Source organism: Balaenoptera physalus (genome assembly GCF_965194825.1).
Source record: "Balaenoptera physalus genome assembly, chromosome: 8".
Taxonomy (NCBI): Eukaryota; Metazoa; Chordata; class Mammalia; order Artiodactyla; family Balaenopteridae; genus Balaenoptera; species Balaenoptera physalus.
This window is the reverse complement of record NC_138887.1, coordinates 23,331,705-23,352,121: the sequence shown is the minus strand read 5'-3', so window position 1 is coordinate 23,352,121 and position 20,417 is coordinate 23,331,705. Positions and strand designations below refer to the sequence as shown.

The following is a 20,417-nucleotide window of genomic DNA, read 5'->3' as shown; positions in this document are numbered from 1 at the left end:
CACTCATCTGTTAATGGACACTTAGGTAGCTTCTATATCTTGGCTATTATAAATAATTCCACTATGAACACTAGAGTGCATATATCTTTTTCAATTAGTGTTTTCATTTTCTTCAAATATAACCCAGGAGTGGAATTGCTGGATCATATGGTAGTTCTATTTTTAATTTTTTGAGGAACCTCCAAGCTGATTTTGATAGTGGCTGTACCAATTTACATTCCCATCAGCAAAGTACTAGAGTTCCCTTTTCTCCACATCCTTGCCAACACTTGCTATTTCTTGTCTTTTTGACAACAGCTATTCTGACAGGCGTGAGGTAATATCTCATTGTGGTTTCGATTTGCATTACCCTGATGATTAGTGATACTGAGCATCTTTTCATGTGCCTGTTGACCATCTGTATGTCGTCTTTGGAAAAAAGCCTATTCGTGTCCTCTATCCAATTTTTAATTGAGTTGTTTTTTTTTTTTTTTGATATTGAACTGTATGAGCTCTTTATATATTTTGGATATTAACCCCTTATTAGACATATCACTTGCAAATATTTCCTCTCATTCAGTAGGTTGCCTTTTTGTTTGGTTGATAGTTCCCTTCTCTGTGCAAAGCTTTTACATTTAATTAGGTCCCATTTGTTTATTTTTTTGTTATTTTGATACAAAGAAATATTGCTAAGACCTCTGTCAAGGAGAATACTGCCTATGTTTTCTTCTAGGAGTTTTATGGTTTCTGGTCTTACATTTAGGTCTTTTATCCATTTTAAGTTGATTTTTTAATATGGTATGAGAAAATGTTCTAACTTTCTTTTTTCACGTGTAGCTGTCCAGTTTTCCCATCACCACTTATTGAGGAGACTGTCTTTTCCCCATTGTAAATTCTTGCCTTGTTTCTTGTAGATTAAGTGACCATAAGTGCATGGGTTTATTTTTGGGCTCTCTATTCTGTTCATTGATCTACATGTCTGTTTTTGTGCCAGTACCATGCTGTTTTGATTACTATGACTTTGTAGTATAGTCTGATGTCAGGGAGTGTGATACCTCCAGCTTTGTTCATTTTTCTCAGGATTGCTTTGGCTATTCAAGGTCTTTTTTGGTTCCATACAAATTTTAGGATTATTTGTTCTAGTTCTGTGAAAAATGTCATGGGTATTTTGACAGGGATTGCATTAAATCTGTTTTGGGTAGTATGGATTTTATCAATATTAATTCTTCCAATCCATGAACATGGGATATCTTTCCATTTATTTGCTCAATTTCCTTCAACAATCTTCAGTTTTCTTTATCAATGTCTTATAGTTTTCAGAGTATAGGTCTTTCATCTCCTCTTTTCATCTCCTAAATTTATTCTTAGACATTTTATTTTTTTTATGTGGTTGTAAATAAGATTGTTTTCTTTATCTTTATGATAGTTTGTTTTTAGTGTGTAGAAATGCAACAGATTTCTGTATATTAATCTTATATTCTGCAACTTTACTGAATTTGTTTATTCTAATAGTTTTTTCAGGGGGAGTCTTCAGGGTTTTCTATGCAGTACCATGTCATCTGCAAATAGTGGCAATTATATTTCTTCCTTTCCAATTTGGATGTCTTTCATTTCTCTATCTTGTCATATTGCTGTGGCTAGGACTTCCAATTCTATGTTAAATAGAAATTATGATAGTGTGCATCCTTGCCTTGTTCCTGATCTCATGATGTGAGATCCTTTTTATGTTTGTTGAACTTGGTTTGCTAATATTTTGTTGACGATTTTTGTATCTATGTTCATCAGTGATATTACCCTGTAACTTTTTTTTTTTGTAATGTCTTTGTCAGGTTTTGGTATCATTTATTGCTGACCTGGTAAAGTGAGTTTTTAAGTGTTCCCCACTCCTCAATTGTTTGGAATAGTTTTAGAAGGATAATTATTAACTCTTCTTTATATGTTTGGTAGAATTCCCCTGTGAAACCATCTAGCCCTGGACTCCCAACAAAAAGTTGGGAGATTTTTGATTACTGATTCCATTTCAATACTAGTAATTAGTCTTCAGATGATCTATTTCTTCTTCACTCAGTCTTGGAAGACCGTATGTTTCTAGGAATTTATCCATTTCTTTCAGGTTGTCTAATTTGTCGGCATATAACTGTTAGTGGTATAGTCTTATGACTGTTTATATTTCTGTGATATTGTTTGTAACTTCTCTTTTTTTTTAATTAGTTTTGCTAGAGGTTTATCAATTTTGTTTATCTTTTCAGAAAACCAGCTCTTAGTTTCATTAATTTTTTTCCTTTTTTTTTTGGTCTCTTTTATTTATTTCTGCTCTGATCTTCCTTTTACTGACTTTGGGGTTTGTTCGTTCTTATTTTTCTAATTCCTTTACAAGGAAAAGTAGGTTGAGATTTTTCTTATTTTTTGAGGTAAGCTGGTATCTCTCTTAGAACTGCTTTTTCTGCATCCCATAGATTTTGGGAGTTTGTGTTTTTATTTTCATTTGTCTCAAGGTATTTTCTCATTTGCTCTTTGATTTCTTCACTGACCCATTTGTATTTTAATAGCAAATATTTAGTCTTCACATGTTTGTGTTTTCCCCAATTTTCTTCCTGTAATTGATTTCTAGTTTCATACTGTTGTGGTCAAAAAAAGATGCCTGATATAATTTCAGTCTTCTTAAATTTACTGAAACTTGTTTTGTGGCCTAGCATGAGATCTATCCGGGAGAACGTTCAATATGCACTTGAAAAGAATGTACATTCTGCTGATTCTGGATGGAATGTCCTATAGAAATATTTTAAGTTCATCTGGTTTAACATATCATTAAGTTCACATTTTCCTTATTGATTTTCTGTCCAAATGATCTATCTATTGATGGAAGTGGGTTTTAAAGCCACCTATTACTATTGTATTACTGTCAATTTCTCACTTTATGTCTGTTAATATTTACTTTATATTTATGTGCTCTTATATCAGGTGCATATGTGTTTATGAATGTTATATCCTCTACATGGAGTGACCCCCTTTATTATTAAATAATGCCCTTCTTTGTCTTTTATTATAGACTTTGGTTTAAATTCTACTTTTTTGATATGAGTATTGCTACAGCCACTTTCTTTTAGTTTTCACTCCATGGAATATCTTTTTCCATCCTCTCTCTTTCAGTCTTTGTCTTTAGCTCCTAAGTGAGTCTCTTGTGAGCAGCATATAGACCAGTCTTGTTTTCTTATCCAGTCAGCCACACTATGTCTTTTGATTGGGGCATTTAGTCCATTGACATTTAAAGTGATTATTGATAGTTAGGTACTTACTGCCGTTTTGTTACTTGTTTTGTAGGTGTTTTTGTAGTTCTTCTCTGTTCTTTTTTTTCCTTCTTCTTTTAGTCTCATTTAGTCTCTCATTATGGTTTGATGATTTTCTTTAGTGTTATGTTTGGGTTCCTTTCTTTTTGATTTTTGTGTATCTCTTGTAGGTTTTGGATTTGTAGTACCATGAAGTTCATATATGCTTACCTATAATTGTACCTATGTGTTTTAAACTGATAGTCATGTAAGTTCAAACACATTCTAAAAGATCTACATTTTTTACTCACCTGTCCCCCACGTTTTGTGTGTTTGATGCCATATTTTACATCTTCATGTCTGTCCCTGAACTGTTTATTGTAGTTATAGTTGACTTTATAATTTTTGTCTTTTATCCTCCATACTAGCTTATTTAAGTGATTGATCCACTGCCTTTACTATATATTTGCTATATATTGTACATTACTAAATATCTTCTCACCTCCTACTAGACTCCATTTGATTCTTTCTTTACAGTCTTGTTTACAGAAGAGTGATTCTGCTAGTTCAGGTTATCCTCAGTGAGAGTTGCTTGGTATTTAGTTGTAGTTTTGATACGTTCATAGGAGGATGTGAGCTCAGAGTCTTCCTAGTCTACCATCTTGACTCTGCCCCCACTCAAAATAAAAATATTGTAAGTCCCTATTATTTTTCAGGCACTAACCTGAAAAAGCTGCTAGAAAAAGCTGTACATCAGCAAAGGAGGCAGGCAAAACCTCTCCTCTACCCTTCTATGGAAAGAAAGAAGAGGAAGAGAAAGAAAAAGAGAGAGAGAGAGATGGAGAGACAGAGGGATGGAGATAAAGAGAAGTAAAATATAAATAAATATATATTCATGAATAATCCATGTGATACCACAAAATAATAAGCTATGAAGAAAATAAGTTAGGGAAAAGGGAACAGAGTGCCTGGGTCTGAACAACAAGCATGGCTCTTTTTGAAGTCCTCTCTGAGGTGATGCATTGGAGCAAAGAAGTAAATGGGAAGTAGATCAGCCATAGAAAGATCTGGGAGACCATTCTAAGCAGAGGATACCACAAGTTCAATGGCCAAAAGATGGAAAGGGTTTGACAGTTAGAGAAGCACTAGAGCCAGTATTGTGGAAATGGAGTAAAGGAGTGGGAGAGAGATTAAAAGAAGATGAGATGGGAGGAAGTCACGTCAGATTAAGAAAGGTTTATAGGTCATGGTATGAGTTTTGATTTGATTCTATGTGTGTTGGGAAACCCTTTCAAAATAGTGGAATGTAGGGGAAAGAATGGAAGCAAGGGAACCAGTTAGGAGAATGGGACAGGAGGTTAGAGTTATAGGGGTGACCCAAGAGAGGGTGGTATTGGTGTAGTTGTTAAGAAAAGACTAGATAAATATGTATTAGAAGTAAAGCATACTTGCTAATGAATTGATTAGATGTTGAATATGGAGGAACAGGAAAAATCATGATGAATCCTGGATGTTTGCCTTTCAAGGGCTAACAAACTCAGCATTGGAGAACAAGTAAGCATTCCTGAAGACCATAATAGTCTGCCAGATTTATTTGGTCAAATTATGCGTATGTTTCCCAAATACACAACTAAGTATTACCCAACTACATTATCTAAAATGGGCATTACTGAGCCTAAATTTCAATAAGAATTAAGATAAAATGTTTATAAGTTCTTTCCTTTTAATTGCTAACCTTGAAAGAAGGTGATCATTAATGAAGGGTGGCAGAATGTTCTATGATATCTATCAAATTTCATTGCTCATGTGCAATCATGAACATAGTGGGGATACAAACAGAAAGGCAGTATGTGTAGATTATGTTTTATTGAAACAGATTAAGCCAGCATAAGATAAAATCAATATAAGGATAAAATGTTCAAGTTGGAAGGAACTTAGAAATCATCTTATTCATCCACTTTATTTTCCATATGGGAAATTAAGTATCAGAAATATTAGGTAACTCAAAGTAATTTTGCACAAATTTCTCTGTCTTCCCTATTTACATGAAAGTATGTATCATTTAGCCTTCTTCTATCTCCCTCTTGATTTCTTAATACATATGATTTTTAAACTCAAGAAGCTGTCTAATCTTACAATATGACAAACTAAGCTCATGTTGGTTACCTCCTTTCCTCCAAAACTCCACTCAAATAATAGTAAACACATAATAAATGTATAAACTAATAAAATGAATGCGAGGAGAACTTTGAGTACAGGAGATTCCAACACATTTCTGGAAAAAGCTAAAGGGATAAAAAAAAATCACTGAAAGGTGAAATAAAAACAAGGAAGTAATGCCCTAAATTACAAACAGAAATGGTTGCAGAGGAGCAGCCAGACAAACTGGTTTTTGTGAGTTAGATCTTTATCTCATGAATAGAAAATATTTAAGATTGATGATTCAAAAAACAGGGATATAACTAAAGTATTTAGAAATTTGGACGTATTAAGAAAAGATGGGATGGCAAGGAATGTGGGCAGCCTCTAGGAGCTAAGAGTGGTTCTGGCTGATAGCAAGAAAGGAAATAGGACTACCGGCCTACCATAGCAAGAAGGTGAATTTTGTCTGCTCCAAGAATGAATTGGCTTTTCCCCAGATCTCATACGCAAGAACTCAGCTTGGCTTATACCTTGATTTTAGCCTTGTGATACTCTGAGGAAAGAACCTAGACAGGCCGTGCTGGATTGCTGACCTAAAGAACTGAACTGGTTCAAGACGGCAGAGTAGAAGGACGTGCTGTCACTCCCACTTGCGAGAGCACTGGAATTACAATTAACTGTTGAACAGTCATCAACATGAAGACCCTGGAACTCACCAAAAAAGATACCCCACATCCAAAGACAAAGGAGAAGCCACAAAGAGATGGTAGGAGGGGTGAAATCACAATAAAATCAAATCCTATAATTGCTGGGCGGGTGACTCACAGACTGGAGAACACTTATACCACAGAAGTGCACACACTGGAGTGAAGGTTCTCAGCCCCACGTCAGGCTTCGCATGCTGGGAGTCCGGCAACAGAAGGAGGAGTTCTTAGAGAATCAGACTTTGAAGGCTAGCGGGATTTGATTGCAGGACTTCCACAGGACTGGGGGAAACAGAGTCTCCACTCTTAGAGGGCACACACAAAGTAGTGTGTGCACTGGGATCCAGGGGAAGGAGCAGTGACCACATAGGAGACTGAACCAGACCTACCTGCTAGTGTTGGAGGGTCTCCTGCAGAGCAGGGTGTGGCTGCGTCTCACCATGAGGACAAGGACACCGGAAGCAGAAGTTCTGGGAAGTACGCCTTGTAGTGAGCCCTCCCAGAATCTGCCATTAACGCCAAAAAAGAGCCCTGGTAGGCTCCAGTGTTGGGTAGCCTCAGGCCAAAGAACGAACAGGGAGAGAACCCAGCCCCACCCATCAGACAAGCAGATTAAAGTTTTAGTGAGCTCTGCCCAACTGAGCAACACCCAGCTCTACCCACCACCAGTCCCTCCCGTGAGGAAACTTGCACAAGTCTCTTAGATAGCCTCATCCACCAGAGGGCAGACAGCAGAAGAAAGAATAACTACAACCCTTCAGTTTGTGGAACAAAAACCACATTCACAGAAAGATAGACAAGATTAAAAGACAGAGGGCTATGTAGCAGATGAAGGAACAAAATAAAACCCCAGAAAAACAACTAAATGAAGTGGAGATAGGCAACCTTCCTGAAAAACAATTCAGAGTACTGATAGTGAAGATGATCCGGGACTTCAGAAAAAGAATGGAGGCAAAGATCAAGAAGATGCAAGAAATGTTTAACAAATACCTAGAAGAATTAAAGAACAAAGAAACAGAGATGCACAATACAATAACTGAAATGAAAAATACACTAGAAGGAATCAATGGAAGAACAACTGAGGCAGAAGAACAGATAAGTGACCTGGAAGACAGAATGGTGGAATTCACTGCTGTGGAACAGACTAAAGAAAAAAGAATGAAAAGAAATGAAGACAGCCTAAGAGACCTCTTGGACAACATTTAACTCAAAAACATGCGTATTATAGGGGTCCCAGAAGGAGAAGAGAGAGAGAAAGGACCCAAGAAAATATTTGAAGAGGTTATAGTCGAAAATTTCCCTAACATGGGAAAGGAAATAGCCACCCAAGTCCAGGAAGCACAGAGAGTCCCATACAGGATAAACCCAAGGAGAAACATGCCGAGACACATAGTAATCAAATTGGCAAAAATTAAAGACAAAAATTATTGAAAGCAGCAAGGGAAAAATGACAAATAACATACAAGGGAACTCCCATAAGGTTAATAGCTGATTTCTCAGCAGAAACTCTACAAGCCAGAAAGGAGTGACACGATATACTTAAAGTGATGAAAGGGAAGAACCTACAACCAAGAATACTCTACCTGGCAAGGATTTCATTCATATTCAATGGAGAAACCAAAAGCTTTACAGACAAGAAAAAGCTAAGAGAATTCAGCATCACCAAACCAGCTCTACAACAAATGCTAAAGGAATTCTCTAAGTGGGAAATACAAGAGAAGAAAAGGATCAACAAAAACAAACCCAGATCAATTAGGAAAATGGTAATAGGAACACACATATCGATAATTACCATAAACGTGAATGAATTAAATGCTCCAAAGAAAAGACAGAGGCTTACTGAATGGACACAAAAACAAGACCCATATATATGCTGTCTACAAGAGACCCACTTCAGACCTAGGGACACATACAGACTGAAAGTAAGGGGATGGAAAAAAGATATTCCATGCAAATGGAAATCAAAAGAAAGCTGGAATAGCAATATTCATATCAGATAAAATAGACTTTAAAATAAAAAATATTATAAGAAACAAGGAAGAACACTACATAATGATCAAGGGATCAATACAAGAAGACATAACAATTATAAATATATATGCATGCAACATAGAAGCACCTCAATACATAAAGAAACTGCTAACAGCTATAAATGAGGAAATCGACGGTAACACAATAATAGTGGGGGACTTTAACACCTCACTTACACCAATGGACAGATCATCCAAACAGAAAATTAATAAGGAAACACAAGCTTTAAATGACACAATAGACCAGATAGATTTAATTGATATTTATAGGACATTCCATCCAAAAACATCAGATTACACTTTCTTCTCAAGTGTGCAAGACACATTCTCCAGGATAGATCACATCTTGGGTCACAAATCAAGCCTCGGTAAATTTAAGAAAACTGAAATCATACCAAGCATATTTTCTGACCACAACGCTTGAGATTAGAAAACAATTATGGGGAAAAAAAACGTAAAAAACACAAACACATGGAGGCTAAATACGTTACTAAATAACCAAGAGATCACTGAAGAAATCAGAGAGGAAATCTAAAAATACTTAGAGAAAAATGACAATGAAAACATGACGATCCCAAACCTATGGAATGCAGCAAAAGCAGTTCTAGGAGTGAAGTTTATAGCAATATGACCCTACCCCAAGAAACAAGAAAAATCTCAAATAAACAATTTCACCTTACACCTAAAGGAACTAGAGAAAGAAGAACAAACAAAACCCAAAGTTAGAAGAAAGAAAGAAATCATAAAGATCAGAGCAGAAATAAATGAAATAGAAACAAAGAAAACAATAGCAAACATCAATAAAACTAAAAGCTGGTTCTTTGAGAAGATAAACAAAATTGATAAACCATTAGCCAGACTCATCAAGAAAAAGAGGGAGAGGACTCAAATCCATAAAATTAGAAATGAAAAAGGAGAAGTTAAAACACACACCACAGAAATACAAAGCATCCTAAGAGACTACAACAAGCGACTCTATGACAATAAAATGGACAACCTGGAAGAAATGGACAAATTCTTAGAAAAGTACAACCTTCCAAGACTGAACCAGGAAGAAATAGAAAATATGAACAGACCAATCACAACTAATGAAATTGAAACTGTGATTAAAAATCTTCCAACAAACAAAAGTCCAGGACCAGATGGCTTCACAGGTGAATTCTATCCAACATTAGAGAAGAGCTAACACCCATCCTTCTCAAACTCTTCCCAAAAAATGCAGGGGAAGGAAGACTCCCAAACTCATTCTATGAGGCCACCATCACCTTGATACCAAAACCAGACAAAGATACTACAAAAAAAGAAAATTACAGACCAATATCACTGATGAATATAGATGCAAATATCCTCAACAAAATACTAGCAAACGGAATCCAATAACACATTAAAAGGATCATACACCATGATCAAGTGGGATTTATCCCAGGAATGCCAGGATTCTTCAATATATGCAAATCAATCAACGTGATACACCATATTAACAAACTGAAGAATAAAAACCATATGATCATCTCAATAGATGCAGAAAAAGCTTTTGACAAAATTCAACTCCCATTTATGACAAAAACTCTGACAAAGTGGGCATAGAGGGAACTTACCTCAACATAATAAAGGCCATATATGACAAAACCCACAGCAAACATTCTCAATGGTGAAAAACTGAAAGTATTTCCTCTAAGATCAGGAACAAGACAAGGATGTCCGCTCTCACCACTATTATTCAACATAGTTTTGGATGTCCTAGCCGTTGCAATCAGAGTAGAAAAAGAAATAAAAGGAATCCAAATTGGAAGAGAATAAGTAAAACTGTCACTGTTTGCAGATGACATGATACTATACATAGATAATGCTAAAGAGGTCACCAGAAAACTACTAGATCTAATCAATGAATTTGGTAAAGTTGCAGGATCCAAAATTAATGCACAGAAATCTCTTGCATTCCTATACACTAATGATGAAAAATCTTAAATAGAAATTAAGGAAACACTCCCATTTACCATTGCAACAGACAGAATAAAATACCTAGGTATAAACCTACCTAGGGACACAAAAGACCTGTATGCCTGAAAACCATAAGGCACTGATGAAAGAAATTAAATATGATACAAACAGATGGAGAGATATATCATGTTCTTGGAATGGAGGAAACTCTATTGTGAAAATGACCATACTACCCAAAGCAATCTACAGATTCAATGCAATCCCTATCAAATTACCAATGGCATTTTTTACAGAACTGGAACAAAGAATCTTAAAGTTTGTATGGAGACACAAAAGACCCTGAATAGCCAAAGCAGTCTTGGGGGAAATAAATGGAGTTGGAGGAATCAGGCTCTCTGACTTCAGACTATACTACAAAGCTACAGTAATCAAGACAATATGGTACTGGCACAAAAACAGAAATATAGATCAATGGAATAGGACAGAGAGCCCAGAGAGAAACCCACACACCTATGGTCAACTAATCTATGACAAAGGAGGCAAGGACATACAATGCAGAAAAGAGGGTCTCTTCAATAAGTGGTGCTGGGTAAACTGGACAGCTACATGTAAAAGAATGAAATTAGAACACTCCCTAACCCCATACACAAAAATATACTCAAAATGGATTAGAGACCTAAATGTAAGACTGGACACTATAAAATTCTTAGAGGAAAATGTGGGAAGAACGCTTTTTTACATTTATCACAGCAAGATCTTTTTTTGATCCACCTCCTAGAGTAATGGAAATAAAAACAAAAATAAACAAATGGGACCTAATGAAACTTCAAAGCTTTTGCACAGCAAAGGAAACCATAAACAAGACGAAAAGACAACCTTCAGAATGGGAGAAACTATTTGCAAATGAATCAATGGACAAAGGATTAATCTCCAAAATATATAAACAGCTCATGCAGCTCAATATTAAAAAAACAAACAACCCAATCCAAATATGGGCAGAAGACCTAAGTAGACATTTCTCTAAAGAAGCCATACAGATGGCCAAGAAGCACATGAAAGGATGCTCAACATCACTAATTATTAGAGAAATGCAAATCAAAACCACAATGAGGTATCACCTCACACCAGTTAGAAAGGTCATCGTCAGAAAATCTACAAACAACAAATGCTGGAGAGGGTGTGGAGAAAAGGGAAGCCTCTTGCACTGTTGGTGGGAATGTAAATTGATACAGCCACTATGGAGAACAGTATGGAGGTTCCTTAAAAAACTAAAAATAGAATTACCATATGACTCAGCAATCCCACTACTGGACATATACCCAGAGAAAACCATAATTCAAAAAGACACATGCACCCAATGTTCATTGCAGCCCTATTTACAATAACCAGGTCATGGAAGCAACCTAAATGCCCATTGACACATGAATGGATAAAGAAGATGTGGTACATATATACAATGAAATATTACTCAGCCATGAGAAGGAACAAAATTGGATCATTTGTAGAGATGTGGATGAATCTAGAGACTGTCATACAGAGTGAAGTAAGTCAGAAAGAGAGAAAAAAGTATCATACATTAACGCATATATGTGGAACCTAGAAAAATGGTACAGATGAACCGGTTTGCAGGGCAGAAATTGAGACCCAGGTGTAGAGAACAAACGTATGGACACCAAGGGGGGAAAGCGGCAAGGGTGGTGGTGTGATGAACTGGGAGATTGGGATTGACATATATACACTAATATGTATAAAATGGGTAACTATTAAAAATCTGCTGTATAAAAAAATAAATAAAATAAAATTCAAAAATTCAAAAAAAAAAAAGAACACATGATATTACATGCCAAACACCATTCTAAAATACTTCAATGTATTACAACTTATAAATTTGATACTTCCATCTCTATTTTACAGAGGCACTGAAGGTTAATGAGCCAAAGCTCATCCAGCTAATAAGTGGTGAAGCAAGGATTTGAACCCAGACTCTACACTTTTAGCCACAACATTATGCTCACTGCACATACATTTGTGGAGGAACTGAAATGAAAACTAAAACTAGAAATAGTTTAAAGATTTTATTTCAGAGAAGTGGGACTGGGGCTAGGCAGAAATGGGACATAGATTGCACTTTTTCTTTTTGAGGTTCTATATCTTTAAACATTTGCAAATATTACTTAAAAGTAAAGAAACAAAATTTTTAAAAAAGAAGTAAAAACAAGGGTTCTAAAAGCATTAAATGGTATTGAGTAATGTGAATATATTCAGATTGCCCTAACATAGAGCACACGAAGAGTTTTCTCTGTTTTTCAGTTTCCATGCTAGGATCCTAAGGATCAACAGAAACAACAACAACTTCATATATCAAAAGACTCATATTTTCAAACTTCAAATAGTTCTATGGCCACCCCTGTAATATTTAAAAGTGTACAAGGACTTACTGTATTAGCACAGGGAAGTCTACTCAATACTATATAAGAGCCTATATGGGAGAAGAATCTAAAAAAGAGTGTGTATACGTATACGTATAACAGATTCACTTTCCTGTACACCTGAAACTAACAATATTTTAAATCAACCATAACACCAATAAAATTTTTTTTAAATAAATGAATAAAAGTGTACAAGGAAGAAGAAGCCTAAGCCTAAAGAGCCATAACTTAATAATACAGAGTCGATATAATCCAAACCCTCCATAAGAGTTATTTTTTTTTCCCATAAGAACTTAGATTCTAAGAATGAAATTCAGAAAGAAGTCCATTACATAAGATAACCAACACCAGGAACTGATGATCTTACTGTGTGAAGGCCGCAGAGTCCTAGAAAGAGAGACTATAATTATTTTAAAATAAGAATAATTAGTTAATTGAGATGTATATTATTTTCTTAGGTCCTAGGCCATCATCTCAATATGTATCTCATGAGCATGAGTAAAGCAGGAAAATATAATCAAAATAGAGCTTTGAAAGAGATGGTTTAAGACAAAGAGAAACTTAATTGACTTTAACAAGTTTTCAACCCAATAGAGCAAAAATCAGCTGTGGAGTTTATTAAAAGTTCAGATGGCTGGACCAATGCTTGCAAATTCTGTTTACTTGGGTAAATGTGCAGCAGAGATACTGGAAAAAACAAAAAACAAACAAAAAAACACAACATGTCCACAGCCAGATGCTGAAAGCCCCGAGCTAGTTGATAGAATATCTATGTTTAGGATAGATTACTTCCATTTGAAATAATCTTGTGACTCAGCTGGAAACAATCTATCCTAAACATAGAAAAAATGGATTATCCAGCCAAAAATAGTTAAGGATAATTGGGGCCAGGAGTTCTCTTTATTTTTGTTATTCCCATCAATTCCAAGAGAAATAAAGTACCAAAGAGGACAAATGGAATACACATTAACGAGTGTCTTCAGAATATTTCCTCAAACAAAACAAAAATATGTAGTTATTAACCTGGTCCTTCTCTACTGTCATACATTACAGCTGCATTTTGCAAAAACTATATGGATGACAATGGAATACCTTGGACTTAACAAAGTGGCTCCGTTTACAGCTGCAATGTGGATGTGTTATTTTTACTGGAACACATCAACGCAACCTACGGCACTTAGTATGTATCTATTGATCTCACAAATATATTTTTTCCATCCCCATCAATAAAGAGAATTTAAAAAATCAGTCTGCCTTTACATGGGAATGGCAACAATAAGCATTTACAGTCATGGTCCTAGGTTTTGTTAAAGTGCTTGCTCTCTGTCATAATACAGTACACAGCATGCTTCATATTCTGCACAATGTCACTCTGGTTCTATATATATAGAGAAAATGACGTCCAAATTGGAACTGGTGAATATAAAGCCCAAATACTCTGGACAGCCTTGTTAGACACTTTTGAACTAGAGGGTAGAAGATAAACCTACCAAGATTCATGGGCCAGATCATCAGAGAGGGTCTTAGGAGCCTGGTGATTTTTAGGATATCCCCTTAAAGGAAAAGAGCAGGTTATTATACCTTGGATATGCTACCTCTAAGAAAGAAGTACACAGTTTTGTTAGTCTATTTGGATTTCGGAAGCAGCATATATGACATTTGAGAATACTGCTCCAACGAATTTATCAGGTGACTTAGAAGGCTGCCAGCGTTGAGTAGAGTCCAGGACATGAGAGAGCTCTGGAGAATGTCCAGGCTAAGAGCTGAGGAACCTGCAAAGAGGTTCATAGACTAAAGACTTACCCAGAGGCCAAACCTATGATTCCAAACCAATAAAAAGAGTAGAGATAAAAATAATTCTGATTTCATAATTTATATAATAATACAATTATGTTCTATATATCAATAGTATTCTGTTTTGTGCTTATATAGATGTAGGTAATGAATACCACTATGAATCAGATTCCTGCTTTATTCAAAAAGAGCAAGTAATAATATAGTTTACCATGAATATATTCACAATTAACTAGCTTCATTGGTGCACTTTACCACTTTAGACTATCATATTAAAAATAAGAGAATGATATAACTGGAATAGCATTTTCTTTATTCTGTGCATGTATATGAGACTGCACACAGAATTTTAAAATATTTTGTTAGAAGTGAATTATACTTAATTCAGTAAAAAAAGAGTCAGTAAAAACATAGTTGTTGCCCATCTGATCTTTTAGACATCTTTATAAATGTATACACACTGCTTAAGAGCATTGTCTCTGAAGTCAAATATATGTGGGTTTATATGTTGCACTACCACTAACTATTCAGTATTTTAGTCATATTCATTTTCCTAATAGTACAATCAATGTTTGTAGAAATTTTATAGTTTATGGAATTATGTCATTCTTAAACAAAACACTTCAGTGCCTAGCACTGTGTCTAGAACATAATAAAAGTTTAACACATGTTAACTATAATTATCATTACTATTATTATCTTGCATATATATACACATAAACACATTTTATATATGATCTTATATTTGTATATATATGACATATATACATATATATGAACTCTCACTTGTAGTCTATAATATATGCATACAAACACACACACACACACACACACTCAAAAGGAGAGATTCTTTTAGCATAATGTGGGATGGTCATTTAAATTCTCCATTTGTATTCATTGAATAAATAGTTGCTGTCCTAAGGCTAGGAATAAACCAGACCTGGTCTCCATCTAAAGGAGGCTACCTTCTATTTCAGAACAAGGAAGAAACATAACTATACCTATAAGCATCCTCATGATTTCACCTTTTATTGTAAGTACTTTTACTTTTCCTCTTCCAAAGGATACTCGGAATGCATACAAAACACACATGCCCCAGTTGGAGATTAGTTACTAAGAATTCAATCACTACTTTACGCTTAGCTCCAGAGTTCCTGCATCGAATACACCAACATTGTGTCACCTGGAATGAGTGCTCCACACAGTTTCAGATGCATATCTGAGCCAAAGAGTCCAATCGTCTCAATACCTTCATTATCTCTTTACATCCAGTTAGAACAACCCTTATTAGGAAATAAAAATTGAAAACCTTTTCGTATTACAACCACCAGGTAACATAAATAACAGGCCAAGCGCTACCTCCAAGTCCACCAAGTGCCACATTCAAAGGAACACGCTCCAATAACTCAAATAATTTAAAGCAATGCGTATCTATAACTGCATCTCCCAAAACATCAGAGGTAGATCCAATCCATAATTCCCAGCACTGAGGTGCCATTCCTTAATAACTCATTCCCCTTCCTGTTTTTGTGCTTAAACCCTTCTTTCCCACACCAAAATTTTCCTTGAATTCCAGACTACATAGACGCTTCTTCAATTATTTACCTTATATGATACATTTATCAGTTATTTAGGGAAGTAACTTGGAACAATCCAAAGCCCCATAAGGACTAGATAGATGCTTAACAGTTCATTCTAAGAGACACATATTTTCTTAAGGTTCCCACAATTTTCTTGGAAATCAAACATGGTCATTTGATAACCAAAGAAGATGCTCCATATAAAACTCCTGACTGATTCTAGAAACATTTCCTTTTTAACTGAAAGTTTTCCAACTATTACCATATTTCTGCATTTATTATTAGTAGTATTTATTTGATGATGATAATAATTATATAAACAATTCTAATATTAGCATCTACTGCCTTTTAAATGTGATAAATAAATAAATTTATATGACTAGTTTGTAAATTTATATGACTAGGTCACCAGAGTTCAACTAAGAATCAGAATTAAGGGATACTATACGTTATGAAAATCAAATGTTCGCATTACTTTTGTACTACCTAAGTACTCTGTAAATTTTGAGAAACTGACATGCAAATTTAAGCCCTTCTTCATCCAGGAGCTTACTTCTCTGTGAACTCTTTTCTTTCATAAAAATTTAAATCAAAAGTTACATAAGACCATTGTAAAGCAATTATACTCCAATAAAGATGTTAAAAAAAAAAGTTACATAAGGCATTCTGTTAATAGTCAACTCTCAGAGAAAAAAAAAAAAATGGTAATAGCTCCTCAGCCTTTCTTGACCAGCATTTTCACAATATGGTTTTGAATTCAATACTTGAACTACATTTATTCGGGGGTTTCCATCTGTAAAACTAGAATTCACTCAACAAATATCACTCATTGTGTGCCAGGCACTGTTCATGAACTAGAGGACAACTAAGTTTTTACCTAACATTTTCTATATATTAGTTTATTTAATCTATACAGCATATTTTGTGGCAGATTTTCTTATCTTTATTTTTACAGCTGAGAAAAATAATTTTCGGCAAGATTGAGGAATTTTCCACGAATATATAGCTAATATATGGCATAGGTGAGATTTAGCCCTAAATCATATCTGACTTCTAAGTTCTTTCCAGCTACACAAAATGTTTTCACAGAAGAAAGGAACATTAACAAAAACCACTTTGCTAAAAATAACAATTCAATGTGTCTAAGATGGTAAATGAGAACAACATGTAAATAAAAATACAGGCATTTAGACATTGAAGGTACTTATTACTTTTACACAATAGGAAAAAAGAATGTTTGAGGAAGCAACATAAATCAAAATCAGTATGTTTATATCTGGTAGGACAAGGTTATGCTTTTCACATGGGAAAAATACTAGAGTAATCATAATTTAAACAAGTTTATTCTCCCTCTAATTTCACAGTAGCAGGGATCCAGGAGACTTCTATCTTATTATTGTTTGGTTGTGGCTTCCAGTCTCATGATCCGTACAATAAATCTTTCAGAATTCCTGCTAAAGCTTCAGACATGGCCCCTGCCTTCCATCTATCGGGGTGAAGGGGTGGAAGAGGAACATAAATTTGTTCCTTAATGACATTTCTTGGAAACTGAACTTAACATTTCATTTACTTCCTACTGGCCAGAATTTTGTCACATTTCAACACCAGTTTACAAGAGAAGCTGGAAAATGTATTCTTTATTGTAGACAACCAGGTAATAGTTAAAAATTGGAAGGAAGTTGATTGTGGAAGGAGAGGAAAATGGACATGACAGCCAGAGATTCCGCTTCAGTATCCAAACCAAACTCATTATCATTCTCCGTGGCTAGTTTTTCCTCTTGTCATTATTAATAGCAACATCCCTTTTTCCTTCATTAAGACTCAAAATCTCCTTGTAAATGCATTTTAGGGAGGTAAGGTAGAAAAGTGAGAGCTTGTAGAACCAAACTATAGGACTGGACTTGCAAGATAGTCTTCTACTTGCAAGTTCTTTTTATCCATAAAAGTGTTCTAACTTCTTTCTGCCTCAATTTCTTCTTTTTAAAAATAGGAAAACCAATGGCATGTGACTTTGAGAATCACAAACATATAATTTAAGATATTTAGCATTGTGCTTGACACAGAGTAGTTTTCATTAAATATCAGCTTATTATTATTCCCTTCTTAATTTTGCCTCTTCTTTCCCTTCATGATCCACACCAAGTCAGTTGCCACATCCTTGAAAGTTAACTAAAATTGTATTAGCAAATGTGCTCCTTGTCCTTCGCCATGCCCTGTACTCAGTTTTCTTTCATTAGTACTCACATAGCTCTCATACCTAGCCCTCTAAACTGACCTCCATGCTTCCATTCTTTCTTCCCTGAAAGCCATTCAACCCTACATGCTAGGAATTCTTTCCAAATAGTACCTCTGAAGAAAAAAAAAAATCTGTTATCTACAGAAAAAGTTCAGAACATCTTATATAAGATAATACAGAAGAGAACATGCAGCATAGGGCTTTACACAAAAGAAGTTAGATCCCTTCTATCCCCAGCATCCCATTACACATGTTCTTGAGCTTGATGTTCATATGATCCAAATGCAGGTTAAATGATAACCTTGGTTTCTCTTTTGTCCCTTATCCTCTTATGTCTTGTTCTTAAGCAATCCCTGAGTGACTTTACTCCAGTGCCTTTCTTTATAAAGTTTCTTTTAACTAAAACGTCTACCCTGGCTTTTCCACCATCAAAATCTAATTTTTTGAAGCAAATATGGCAAAATATTAATAATAGTTGAATCTAAGGGATTGGGTATATAGGTTTCACTATACTGTACTTTCTGATTTCCATAATTTTGAAATTTTGATAATAAATGTTAAAAAAAATTTTTTTAATCTAATTTGTTCCCCAAGGGTAAAACAACTCCTCAAGCTGGAAATATTCTTTCCCTTTTCTTTTCTTTTCTTCTTTATATGGCAGATGGGATGTGGCTCTCATACTATCACTTAATTTTCAGTTTGTATTGTAGCAGCTGGTATATGTATTCTGATTTCTGCTCTAGGTTGTAAGCTCCATGTGGGCTTAGTGCACACCTCACTCATCTATGCATACAGTATAAACAACTCAAAAAAAGAACACTCAGGGGATAAACCCTAATATCTTAGTCAGTTCATAATGCTATAAAAATATCATAGACTGGGTGGTTTAAACAACAGTTATTTCTCACAGTTCTGGATGCTGGAAGTCAAGATCAGCATGGTCAGGTTCTTGGTGAGGCCTCTCTTCCTGGTTTGTAGACAGCTCCCTTCTTGCAAGGAAAACAAGCTCTGGTCCCTCCATCTTCTTTTAAGGGTATTAATCCCATCACAGGGGCTCTGCCCTCATGATCTCATCTAAACCTAATTACCTCCCCAAGGTCCCATCACTAAATACCAACACATTGGGAATTAATGCTTCTACATATTGAATTTTGGTAGGACACATTCAGTCCATAGCACCTAATGTCTCGCATACTTAATTGAATTAAAAAGAGAGATATGCATCTAGTACATGTATTCGGTGAGTAGAATTGGCTTCATAAAAAATTAGTGAAGAAAAATAAAACAAATAGACAACAGCAAAAGCAACAATAAAACCCTATAAATAAATATTTTCAACATGATAAACTAGTGGAAAATTTGGAAAAGAAAATTAAAATTCCCCATAAATTATTGACAATTTTTTAGATGATCAAAAAATTTCTGATGATTAGGATCATTCCCTTCCAAATCACTTTTTACATCCAAAAAGCATCTGTTAAGACTTGAACCTGAGTTTCAGTCAAGTGAAATCAACATTTATTTATTCCCACCCTCCATAACCACACATATTACATGTTCAAACTTGTGCATGTCATAGGATTCTGAGTCATAAGAGGAAAATTAAAGGTCATAACATTTGGTAAATTAAGCAAAATAGAAAATGTTTTTTAGAAATGTGGAAATTGGCTAAACAGAAGAGATATTGATTCATCAAAAAAGGAATGAATTACTAAGTATATAAGAATATATTTAGTCTCATAAATAAATGTTGTCATTGAGAGATGAGCACCTGGAAGTTGTTAGAACTTTCCAGTTGCTCAGTATGCATTGTAAGTATTCCTAAGTTAGTTCTCAAATATCTTACTTCACACTAAGTGTAGTCATTCTCAACAGATAATTTTGACTCCTTCAGGTATTCTCAAGTTAGACATGCTGTGACAGCTACCTTCATTCAAGGATTTGTGGCCCAGAGATAGTAAAAGCAAGAAAAACAGAAACCTTACTATATTTTCTGGATGTCTTATAAATTATAAATGTAAGTTCCATGTCCTGATAAATTACTTAGCCAGATTTAAAGCATGTAACTATTCAAAGTAACCATTTTAGAGTAGTATCTTGAGAAATATCATTATAAGTAGTCCCAATTTCCACAGCAACTCTGCAGGAGAAATTCTAATTGATTTATTCTTGCTGGAAAAACTTATAATCAGGAAAGGTTATCTCTGGGTCATTAGGATGAAGGCTAACATTGAGAGACAGGAACAGTGACGGAAGCTCTGCCTATACTCCTGACTGAAAGGCAGGAAGTCTCAGGATGACTTTTCCTCTTGACTT

General features: G+C 35.0%; 1 protein-coding gene and 1 pseudogene across 2 annotated transcripts in view; one reads left to right on the top strand and one right to left on the bottom strand.

Moving 5' to 3' along the window:
- Positions 1–6,660, bottom strand: part of LOC309666231 (platelet glycoprotein 4) — a 111,964-nt gene extending 105,304 nt beyond the window's left edge. Inside the window, exon 1 of the mRNA XM_082473586.1 lies at positions 6,481–6,660. The gene's annotated coding sequence lies outside the window, so the exon portion shown is untranslated. The remainder of the gene's footprint in view (positions 1–6,480) is intronic.
- The window catches only part of LOC309666212 (cullin-1 pseudogene), a 334,922-nt pseudogene that overhangs the window by 5,135 nt on the left and 309,370 nt on the right, over positions 1–20,417 (top strand). The window lies entirely within an intron of this gene.